The sequence below is a fragment of the Pinus tabuliformis genome, chromosome 5_1, assembly GCF_031772625.1.
Source record: "Pinus tabuliformis cultivar Carrire ecotype Pingquan chromosome 5_1, CPIR1, whole genome shotgun sequence".
Lineage (NCBI taxonomy): Eukaryota > Viridiplantae > Streptophyta > Pinopsida > Pinales > Pinaceae > Pinus > Pinus tabuliformis.
This window is the reverse complement of record NC_142305.1, coordinates 468007051-468020006: the sequence shown is the minus strand read 5'-3', so window position 1 is coordinate 468020006 and position 12956 is coordinate 468007051.

Below are 12956 nucleotides of genomic sequence, written 5' to 3'. Positions count from 1 at the left end.
GAGAGACTATGGGAGTGTCCTATCACTCAGGAACAACCAGCCAGTGAACTTACTCAGGCTTATCCTCGTTCCCTCTCTCAGCTTCCCATCTTTCACTCTTTACCTACAACAACTAAGACAAATCCAAGGATTTTTACCTTGAGCGAAGATACATATGCAGCTAGTTCTCTTGAAGATATCGTGCTAGAATCCTTGCAAAGTATTGACACCCCCTGTGTTTCCGAGAAAACTCGTGTCGATTCAAACTGCTAGTCTGACTAAGATGGGTAGCTATCTTAGAAACAAGCAATCAAAGCAATTCGAGATTTCCTTTAAGTGTAATAGATAACATGGAAGAAAAGAGGACCAACCTGGATATTCTGCTTGGATCCTTGCTTGATTTCTCATTCCCTTGATAGAATTTTCCACTCCTCTCCTACTTATCCCACTTTAAAGAGTACTTGTAGAGTCAAAGTGACAGAAAAACCATCAAAGAATCTCTATTTAAAACATCATAAACAATGTAGAATCAGAAAGACATTGACCATACAATTGCATTCATAAACAATAAGATTCACAAACACACGATTATAAGGAGGAAAACACAAAGAAATTTATTAATAGTAGAAGAGAGGATTACAACCTAGTTATCTGATCTAGTATCATCCTCGCAGCATATAAGCCCTCTTTACCTCATGAAAAGTAAGATCACCCAATGATACAATGCCTCTTCTCATAGATAAACCAACAACACTTCTTTACAAATTACAAAATTCCAGCCTCAGGGTGTGAGTCAGCTCTGGTTTTTTGATTAGTGTCATTCCACTGATAGCTCTTGGTTCCACTTGGAGATTTCATTGATCTCTTACTCATCCCTGAGCGAATTCAAAGAGGCAAGTGTCATATGAGAAGTTTCTGGAAGATTCCATGATCATCCACTTAGCAAATTGTCTCTGCCATTTGTCTATTCTCACTCATTGCACCCCACAAAAGGCTCTTTCAGTATGCATTGTGTCTAGCTAGTGTGGCAACCAGTATGCATCACACCTTGACCATGGAGCAGTCATTGTGGTCCTGTTTTGGCCAGTTCTTAGTGTTTTTTTAGGTGGAACTTATGGGAAATGATGTAATCAGTTTACCATAATCCTTTAGGGTATGAAACAAAACTTTTAGGGACTAAAGAGCCCTTGGTTTATGGACATATGAGTTTGGGGTTGCAGTGCCCAAATATGTCTATAACAGTTGCCCCCTAAAGCATGAGGTTGTAAATCTTCTGATGTCGGGTGAAATGCTTTATCATGAGAATCCACGGTATTCGAACTCGAAGGTGACCTATAAAGATACAATACAATACATCATCATAATATTATTTTCATGATCTAGCTGAGGTGGGCATTCCCATGCTCAGCTTTATAAATTCATTTTCAAGTACATAGGATAGAGTGATTCTTCATATGAAGAGTCATCTTCTTTTGCCTAGATGACTATCTGTGTGGATTCTCTGCACATTTGATGTCTTTATGTTCCTAAATATATCGCAGCCCAGATGGATGAAACTAGATCTAGGGTCTTCAAACTCCTTCAATCTTCGCCCGATGTACAAGTCGATCCATGTGAAAAGATGTTCTAGAGTCGAACATGGAATGACATCGCTTGATTACCAGCCAATAATGTAAGCTGTTAATAGGCACAAGAACTACAGTACAATTCACGTGGTGTGAATATATGAGGTGATGTCAAACGCCACGCAAAGTCTTTCGGTCGAAGGTCATTGACATAATCCCATCGTTGGAAGCGAGAAACTTGCCATTAAGGCATCCAAGCTTTAGAGTACTGAAAGGGTTGTTTCTAAGTCAACTTCTTGGATAATGAGCTGATATCGACAAGAAGTGACCTATCGTAGGAAGGCCTTGATGTATCCTAGATCTACAACATGAAATGAAGCAAATGATTTTTCTGGAGGTGAAAATGATCTGACAATACAAGGTTTAGGAATGGAGGTCATGAAAAATGAAGATTGAAAGTATTGTAGTGGATGAGGCATTAGCTGGATGGTAAATTCTCTGAATGACTTCTCTTGAACATGTCGGCGACACTGATATGGATTTGTAGCGTTAATCCCGTGGATGGTACAGAGGACCAATGGTGATATGAATGGTGAATGAAATAACCCAACCTGACTCAATCCTTGTGATGGAGTGAAAGTGTCATGTCCAAGAGCGACTTGCTACCAATAAAATTCTTCAAGTTTTCTTCCCTTTTTCCCCAGTCATTGCTGACTAGTAACTCTTTATTTTTTTCAAGCTTGAGGAGGATAACATATTCTTGGTCTATAATTTTCCCTTCGGGCAAACCTATCACTATGTTTTAAGGAGCCTAGTGACTGTGAAACTCGTTCTTGTTTGGGTGGACAAGTTTGTCGCTATTGTTTTAATGAGTTTAATGACAAAGATAACTCGGTCCTTTTCATGTTTAGAGAGGTTGAAAAGGGATGAAAAGGAAACTCCAACAGTCCTTTTTTGTAGCATAATCACTTAAGTCTGAAAAGGTATAAAATAATATGAAATGGATGACTTTTCGATCACTTTAACGAGCTGAAAAAGACAAGTGCTCAATCTTTTTCTTCGATAATCCCTCAGGTCCAAAAAGACTAAAATATATAGGAGGTATGGTGATTCCCCTTGCATTAATGAGCTGGAAAGGCCAATATCTCGACAATCTTTTTATATTTAATGAGTCTAAAAATAGTTTAAAAGAGACTCATTTTTTAGGAACGAGTGGAATTTTCGGGTAGCAACTGGTTCCAAGTAAGTTTGGAACTTCTCAAAACATGGCAGTGGAGGGTGGATAACAGAATCACTCATCACAGTTGTTCCTCAAAAGGGTAAACAATCAAGTGGAAGCATATGATTGACCAAAAGAATGGAGGTGACGGTAGGAACACAATCAAGGTTCGAGGAGGCTGATAGGAGGGCAATCACAAAGGTTATTTACCAAAGGTGGATTCATTTTTTAATGAGCTTGAACTAGGAGAAACTATGCTCATAGGTGCGTTTATTTTTTAATGAGCATGAACCTTGCAGAAGCATTGATCATGATTTGGTCAAAGATATTCAGTTCACCATTTAACACGTTAGATTCTTTCTTCGGTTGTTCAACCTACTCAATTGCTCCATCATATTGATTAGAAATACATACACATGCCTGAAAAATGAACTAAAAACTAACAGTTTACTTGAAGTACGAGAATAGTAACATAAAAAAGTAGTTCTACCTCTCATTTTTACCATTTCATTTCAAATTTGGGACTCTGGAGCTCTGGAGTGGTTTTCTCCCTTAAATTTCATCAGTTGATTTTGAGAGATCTGGGGGACTATTCTCTGCGCCATCAGGACCAGGTAGGAGCTAACCCTGAGCTCTTCATTTTCATTCCATCTTTTTCAGATTTTGAGCAAGTTTTTCCTTCCTTATAAGCCCCTGGGGTTTGAAGAATTCCTTCTCCCATCATCACACCTTCCCTATATTGAAAGATGTGATGCATACTAAGATGTACACTAGCTAGTCAGTATGCATCTCACCTATTTCAAAGGCAGGGTGTGATGGGCAAAGAAGTGAAACTTTACACAGTAATTTTTTAATGAAAATTTCGCCTATTTTTGCTCAAATTTGGATCCTAATGCATATTTTGTCTGTGACTCAAATATTTGTTGGATCAATATGGTCATTACGTGTCATGAATGCAAACATGAAGAAGAGGACATGATTGCCCTACATGATCAGGGTATTGTTACTGCATTGCAAAACCGTGGTTTGCTCAAATTCTTCCCTATATCTAGCATGAGGAAAAAAATCAGTTTGTTACAGTATTCTCTCAATGCTTGGGATCTGACCAACTAGGTATTCCAGATTAGAGGCAAATCTATTCCACTGATAGTCGAGGATATCTATTTTCTGATGGGGTTATCGAGGCGTGGTGCCCCTCTTTCACTGTTGGGATCCGCCCGTGGGGGTGAATCTGTGAGAGATTATATCTGTTAGTTTCGCAGAGATGGATCTCATCATAGCAGAGATGGCACGATCAATATCTGGGATGTCACTGATCGTTCCCTGAGGACCATTTTATTCACCTTTTCTAGATTGGCTGGTAGCGCGGCTCTTCATTTGGCAAACAGATCTTATGTGCAATATGCCCTCGAATGCCTGGAACCAAAGGTATTCAACTGGTGTGAGATAGTACTTCCGGTGATAAAAGAACAACTCTCTAAGATAAATAATGGAAGATCCAGAAAATTTGGCTATGGTTCCATTTTGACTGCTTTTGCCTTGGAGAGGAGATGTAGCCTCAGTACATTTCACTAGGATTGCCAGCACCAAGGGAACCCAAGATGCAAAGATGGGTTGATATCATGGCCAGACATGCTGGTTAGCCACAGATTTCTTTCTCTGATGCCTTCTTTAAGTGGTTCAACCATCAGGAGATGGTCTTTGTAGAGTATCCATATGTCGGGATGGATTTCCATGGTGACTAGGATTTGGCGTTACCGGCTGGTGAGAAATGGAGTGTGATAGGTAAAAATGATTGGACCATATCTTTGCTTATCAGTTTTATAATATTTTTGTGTTTTATCAAGACTAATTGAACCCATATACTTGTGCAGATGTTAGGCCGGTGCGACCAGCGGCACGCCCAAGGGCAGTAGCTGACGTTCCAGTAAGAGAGGCGGTAGGGAAGGCTATCCTTTGTGATCTGGATATAACAGAGACCCTGGTAGTATTGTAGGATCAGATCGAGGGTCTTACCCTTGGTATTCAGGATATGAGGATAGACGAGCTACCTTTGAGGTTACAGCGCCATACTACTGGCGTGCCAAGTCGATGGACTAGGCTCTTGCATATGATAGCACATGCGGTGACATGTTATCACCAACATCACTAGTATAGGATGCTTTTTTGCATTTATTTTTTGAGTTTCTTCGTTGTGTTACTGATTTTTCCTTGTACACAAAACATTTTGAAAATTATAAACAGTTATATGTTTTTGATTTTTCAAGTTTTATTCTGGTTAAACTATGTGATCAGATGCAAATGTTAATGTGAAATTCTTTTCTTTACAAATGCTACAAATATCTATCTAACACATAATTTGCTAATGAGTCAAATAATGTGTTTAAGTTTTTTGAAATATGTTGATATTGAATGGAAACAAACTGTCCTTCCAAAATCTTGACCCTTAGGAACATACTATAGATAGCTGGGTTCTGAATGGAATAGATGCTCATAAGTCGTAGAATGATGAGCTGTGAATCTATCCTGACAACAAGTTGGTGTGTGTCATGTGAAATGGCATCAGAGAGAATCTCAATCAACACACTATACTCAGTGATGTTGTTCGTTGATCAACCAATACATATCCCCCTGAAACTCACCAACTTGCCGCTTGGAGCAAAAAATGGCCCAGGCTGTAGAAGATAGGTTCCACGTACTACGACTAGCTCCGTCGGCATAACCAACGAATGATTCCAAAAGGTTCGACATATGCAACAAAAGAAAAGTGGATTACCTAACCAAAATGACAACTCTTTACGAAAAAAAAAACGTAACAAAATCATATCTACAAAGAGATTACTACACATGATTAAGCATAGTAATGCTTAAGATACAACATGTTTCAGGGTTACGACAGTGGAATCCCATCGTAACCTACCACCTCGCAGGCTCCTTTCATTCATACTTGTTTAACAATGTAGGGGCCCATCCATAATGATTCTAACTTACCTACTCCCAAATTATCAAATTCTTGATCATAGAGCAAGACCAGGTCACCTTTTGAGAAGACACGAGGGTTGACATTCTTGTCAAATTGTGCTTTGACACGTTTCTTATGCGTTTTGCTGGCCAGCACAGTGTCATGACGGGTTTCATCCAAGTGGATTAATTCCAATAAATGAGCCTCTTCCTCTAAAGTTTCGGGAAGTAGATCGATCGCGAGCTTGAGAGATGCAATTTCACACTGAATTAGCAAGGCAGCTTCTAGACCATACACCAACTGAAAAGGCGTAAATCTGGTCGCATTTCTCACTGAAGTGCTATATGCCCATATAACTAAGTACAGGATCAAATGCCAATTCCATTTGTGGACTCCAATCATTCTCTATACCATGTGTTTTAGGACTTTGTTGATCAATTCAACCTGTCTATTAGCCTGCAAATAATATGGAGTAGAACTATCGTGGGACAGTCCTAATTTGGCAGTCAATTCAAACATCATGTGATTGCGAAAATGCAACCCATGATCTGTGACTATAACCTATGGAACACTGAACCTAGAGACTATATGATTGAAAAAGAAAAGAGTAATCATTTCACCATTGTTGTTTAATGTAGGCATCGCCTTGGCCCATTTTGTAAAATAGTCGACAGTGACTATGATATACCCATGCCCCCTAGCCGAGGTGGGGTTACATGTCATGAAATCTATGCCCCATTTAGCGAATGGCCTAACAACAACTTTTCGATGCAGTGGTGTAGGTGGTAATCTGGTTTTGCGATCAAAGATCTAGCAAGCATGGAAACTTCTGACCGCAATAATGCAATCTTTGAATATTGTGGGCCAGAAGTAACCAACTCATAAGACCTTTTGTGTAGTAGTGTAACTAGATAGATGCCCCCCACATGCACCTGAATGACAATCATTCAGGACTTTTTTGGCCTCCTCATGCGTGAGGCACCTTCGCAGAACTCTGTCGAAACCACGATGGTAAAGTGTATCACCGATGATCATGTAGTCTTTTGCTTGGTACCAAGTACATCGCTATTATGAGCGAGTGATGCTAGGCCTAAAGGTTTGGGTTTGGAGATAGATTAGTATATCTCCATACCACGAGTTGGTTGATGATATCAAAAACAAAGTTTCATCCACGATTGATGCTTTAGATGTTAAATTGTTGAATGGTGATGGGAGGTCACAAAGTAACTCTACAAAGACTAGAGACTTCTTTAATTTGGATTTGGTGAATTCTAGATCAAACTCTTGCAAAATGGCTATCCATTTGGAATATTTGCCCCCTAGAAATTAACGCGACAGAATGTAGGTCATAGGGTTGCAATCTGACAAAATGGTAGTTTTGCAAAAGAGTATATAGTGTCGAAATCTTTGTACTATTTGAATAGCTGCTAAAGCCAACTTTTCAACATAGGAGTACTTGCTTTCTGTATCATTTAAATTGCGGCTTAAATAATACACTGGATGTTCTATTCCATTGTCTTCTTGTACCAAAACCATTGCGATGGTTGTATCTGTAGCGGCCAGATACAAGTTAAAATCTTTTTGATAGTCAGGAGCATACATTAATGATGCTTTTACTAGGTAACCTTTTAAAGCATCAAAGGAAGCTTGACGTAACCAGATCCTAGTTGAAGGGTACTTCTTTTTTCATAATATGTGTATAACCTTTAGCAAGTTCTGCATAATTTGGAATGAACCTCCTTAGAAAGTTTGCTTTCCCTTGGAGTTTCTGAATCTGAAGCAAATTTTAAGGTGGAGACATGTCGATGATTTCCTAAACCTTACATGGGTTGAGTCGAATTCCATCCTTAGAACCTATGAAACCAAGTAATCGACCAGAACCAATACAAAACACACACTTGTGTGGACTGAGTCATATCTTGTAGTGTCGGCAACGTAGAAATATAGCTCTCAAATGTTGTGGGTGATCAGTCTACTTTCATGAATGAGCCAGTAGATCGTGAAGATACGGTTGAATGATGTGTTTGATGTCGTGGAAGGCGTGGTTCATTGCCCTCTCAAATGTTTACCCTATGTTCTTCAAACCAAAAGGTAGTTTGCAGTACGCGAATGTGCCCCATGGATATATAAATGTAGTCTTCAACTGGTCCTATGGGTGGATATTGATTTGATTGTATCCAAAAAATCCATCTATAAATGAAAAGACTTCGCATCTGGCACGTTCATCAATTATATGGTTAATGAACGGTGTAGGGTAGTTGTCCTTTGGACAAGCTTGATTTACATTCCTATAATCCACGCACACTCTAATCGTTCCATGCTTTTTCATCATAGGAACAATATTCGATACCTAATCAGTTAGAGGAACAAGGTAAATGAAACTAGCATGTAAACGTTTTTCAACTTCTACCTTAATGGTAGTGGCTTTCCTCGGGTGAACCGGTCAAAGCCATTGTCATAGTGGTTTGACATATAGATAAATCTTGATTTCATGTTCAACGGTACTCGAGTCAATGCCTGACATTTCTTCATATGACCATGTAAAGACATCTCTAAATTCACAAAAGAGAGCACCGTATATTTCCATTTCTGAAGGAGAACAAGAATTTCCAACATGTATATTCTCTACAACATTAGATTTGGTTGAGATATTCATGGAAATAGTTTCTTTAATATTGGACAGATTTGGCTTGAAATCCACCGTATTCACAATATTTGATAGAAAATAAAAAACTAAAGGATGATTAAGGTCGCTAGAATAATCTTCATTGTTATCTTGAAGCTGGGAACAATGGTGGTGATCTTCCCATGGTGCCTCCCCTATCATCATTGACTAAATGATTCCTTCGTTTGTAGAATGTACATGAGACCAAGGATCGAAAGAGGTGCCATACTCTAGAGACCTATCTATTCAAACACTTGTAGAGCATTGATTTGGGTTTGCCGCCTAAGCCCAAAAAATTGATTACTACAACAATTCTATAGGGCTTGGGGGCAACACCTGGCGATGATCCACACTATCAAAATGTTCAGAGTTCTTATTAATCTTTGTTGATGTAGAAGATATCATGTGACAGGTTTCCACTATGGCCACTTCTGCCAGATTACTTGGAGGCGGGAGGGAAAAAATACCCATTAAGGAAAGGTATTTTAGGACACCTAGTTCGACAGTTTGAAGCAATTGAGAACTTCCATGAATCAATGGAATGCTTTCGGTAAGTTGCGAACTGTTGGGGAGGAAGGTAAGTTGGTCATTGATTGTAATTCCGCCTTGAAATGGGAATGCAATCTTTCTAAAATATGTTGACGGAACAGCAGCCATAGCATAAATCTAGGGCCTGCCCAGTAGGATATTGTAATCAAGGTTTCCATCAATGACCTCGACTTCAATTTCTACTGTCCTGCCCCCTAGTTCGACTTGTAAGTTACTTAATATCGGATACAGCGTGTATGTTCTTCCATCGAATGCTTTTAATGTTATTGATGATCATGGCAAGGGTGGAGAGACTAAATTTTTCCAGCAACTCATTAACATAATATAGGTAGATTCCCCCTCGTCAATCATTCTTGGATGAAAGGTTTTGTTGAGGGCTTTTACCTGTATGACGAAGGCAAGCTTGGTTGGTAACTGAGGTTCGTATCCTTTACGATTAAAGGCCAGTAGATTGGAATCCGTTGGATCAATCCCACCTATAGCTGATAACAAATCCTGCTTTTGGGAGGGGAAATTCTGCAGTACTTCAAGTGTTGACATAGCGGATGGCGATTGGGCCAAATCCTCTACTATATTACAATTCTATGCCACTCAAGCACAAGGATTAAATGTCGATTTATGTACTACTCCCTTAGGTTCCTTTATTGTTAATTCAGGAATGATTGGTGGAATAACATCTGGCGAAATTGTCGTCGAACTACTAGGTTGATCTATAGCCTTGTTGTTTGACGACTGTGGATTCCCATAATCTTTATTCCTTGTTGATATCAAAGCATCATTTTGATGTTTTGAGATGGATAGCATAAGCACTTGGGATGGAGAAGCATGATCAGTAGCAACCAAATTAGTTTTTCCATTTGTAAATGGATCAGTCAATACTGCTGAGGTACTTGAAGTCTTTAGAAACATCATGACCTTAGCTCCATGTGGAAAATATCTTGTGTAATGGTCCTCATCACATATGAAACATGAATGATTAGGTTTCTTTCGTCCAGTAGGGTTTCTGGAAGATTTCTCAAGAGTTGAATCTTCCTGTTTCTTCTTTTTGTTCATCCCTTTCTTCTTGCCCCCTAGTTGCTTTGGATTTTTTCCCTTGTCAGTTTACATAGCATTAATCTCCGAGGCAAGAGTTTCTTCATCTTCTTTTTGACTAGAAACTGCACGAGATTTTTTAGATGCAGCCTCTGCAGTTTTCGTGCTTGTGGTACCAATCATGCCATCACTGGCATGAATGTCCTTGTTTTATTTAGGAGGGGGAGGAATGGAAAATTCTGGTCTAGGAGCATCAGGAATTTTTTCATAGAGCGTGCCAGACTGAGTGTAGATCAAGTTTGAATATAGTGCACGAGCAATGACTTGCTCTTCAGTGACAACTCCTCCCTTAGCCACATCCTTTGTAATGGAGGGAAATAATGACTTTATAAACCATTCAGCTAAAAGCTGATTAGGAAAATACGTCTTTACCATTCAATGACGATGATGCAACTCATGAATATGATCAGATATGTGAGTGGCTATCATCTGTTTAAAGTTGGTAAGGATTTCTATCCCCATTTCGTACCTTATGGGTAACCGAAAATGGGTTAAAAAGGTAGTGGCAAGGGTGCTGAAATTATTGAACGAAGCTGTAGGTAATTCAATATAGCATTTTACCGCCAGACCAGTTAGCGTTCGTTGAAAGAGGCGAAGCATAATTGAATCATCATTTAGGGTGTTAGATGATCACCACAAGTGGAAGGTCATTACATGATTCGATGGATCTTCACCTGGATTTCCATTGAATTTAGGAATATCAAAGGGAATTTTATGATGAATAACTGGCCAGCAAGGGGCGTAAGCAATTGGATCATTCGTCGGCCGGTTTAGATCTGGTAATTCTAGAGTTGCTACAAAAGGCAACTGTTGATTCAGGTTAGGTGAAACATACCCAGGATAAGATGGAATCGCATAAGCAGTAGGTCTTTGCATACTAGCATAATGTATCTGATGTTGGTAACTTTGATAAGGTTGCTGGGCATAACCATTATAATATGGCTGTTGATAACCGTTTTGAAAATGTGGTTGCCCGTTACTTACAAAGCCTTGTTGCTGAGGTCCTTGGTAAGATTGTTGGAATTGAGATTGTTGATATTGTACTAGCCATGGTTGTTGGACCATTTGCTATTGCCCAACACTGGGTGATTGAGCAAGATGCAGAGAGATACTACCTGTTTCAACCTGAGTCATTCCAGGTGAGGCACCAACTTGAGGTTGTGATTGAACCTCGAAGACAAGAGGCTTTTGCATTGCAACCTAAGGGACTTGAGTTTGACACACAACAGGTAGTGCTTGTACTTGCAATACAGTCACAATAGTAGGGTAGTGGGAATATTCGACACAGGTTGGACTGGTTGCATTGAATATACAACCCTTGGTTGTTGAGGCAGTATTGGTACCCAATCGCTAGTTGTAATTCCAGTTTGACCCGAATTTTATTGTAAACTCTCATATGGTTGTTCTCTAGGAGGGAACAATGAAAAGGCATAATGCCCCCCATATGGTCGCAATCCAGTGCTTAAAGGATAGATCGGCCTTTGAAGACATAGAGGATCAATTTGTTGAGTTTCAACATAAGAAATACCAGATGAGACTCGGGATGAAGAAATAGGAACATACCATGTCATCAAAATAGCCCCTGAATGGACTCTAGTTAGTTGTTGATAACTAGCCGGGACAGATGGTATACTAAAAAACATTGTAGGAATGGTTACAGGAAGCTCTGCCATAGTCGTGCCAGTTGACACAGTACTAGATGTTGATGGTTGCTCAGACATATATAGTCTATCCAAAAGATTTCCTAGCGATTCAACATGAACTTGTGATGAAGGATGATTAAAAGAACTAACTTCTGTAGTAGAAGGATATAAGTGGATCCTAGTTCCAAGATGCAACGGAGTACTGGATGGAAGATCCTCTACTATCTCTTCTATGGCAATTAGTCCAGGTGGAAGAGGTAGACCGTCGGATCTATAAAATATTTCTAGAGCCAAACAAGGTATAGCTTCTGTAGTAACAGATACTAGAGGAGTGGCACCTTCTAAATTCTAGAATTCAACTTCCAGATGTTCAGGTAAGTGAACTTCAGTCTCATGTTCAACTCTAGATGGAGCTGTCTCAAGTATAAAAGTGCCTCCCGTTACACTAGGATCAGTTCTAATGTCCTCTTGTAACCGCGGAGCTTCTTCTATAAAGGTGGATGTACCAGAAATGATCAGAGTAACGGTAGTCTGTGACGATGTTGAAACTAAAGTTGCAAATGAATCAGGTGAATTGGACTCAGTCAAACGAGACCGTTTTGCCAGGAATGGTTTCGTCTCCAGAGTCAAAGATGGTTGACTCACTAGTCTCCACGGAGGATGGGGTTTTGACTGACTTTCTTCCATGATTGTGGATTACTTGATCAACTCAAAATTAAAAGGTAAAAATTTATTTTGAATGAAATAAATTTTAAGACCCTTTGACGCAACTTTTATTTTTCAATTTTTAAGCGTCGAGAAAAAGCTAAATGTGACTCTAGTCACCTTCAGTTTTTAATAAGCCTAAAGTGACAAGTGCTCAGATCGACCTTTTCTTTTAAGGAGTTGAAAAGGAACAAAAGTTACTAATTTGGAAATACAGACAGAGGGATTACCAAACCAATCGCAAAACTGCAATATACACCTTGGTGGTAAATTAAAGAGAAATTACCAAGGACTTTACATATGGTAGTCAATCTTCACAAATGTTGTGTTTAGTGCATTGCGATTGATAGGGCGGTAGACACGGCTTCCTAAGGATAAAGGTTATTAGCCTATTGTGGTTTCCCAATATATACTCAATGGTACGGGGAACACAAGTCCATACTGGCACTTGTCGTATCAAAGAGGAGGAATCACCCAACCTTCAATGAAAATGATAGCTACCAGGTTTTACGACGCGGGAACATGTCTCTAGCCTAGACTTCTAGATATGTTGCATTACGTTCCAAAGCGTTTTTAT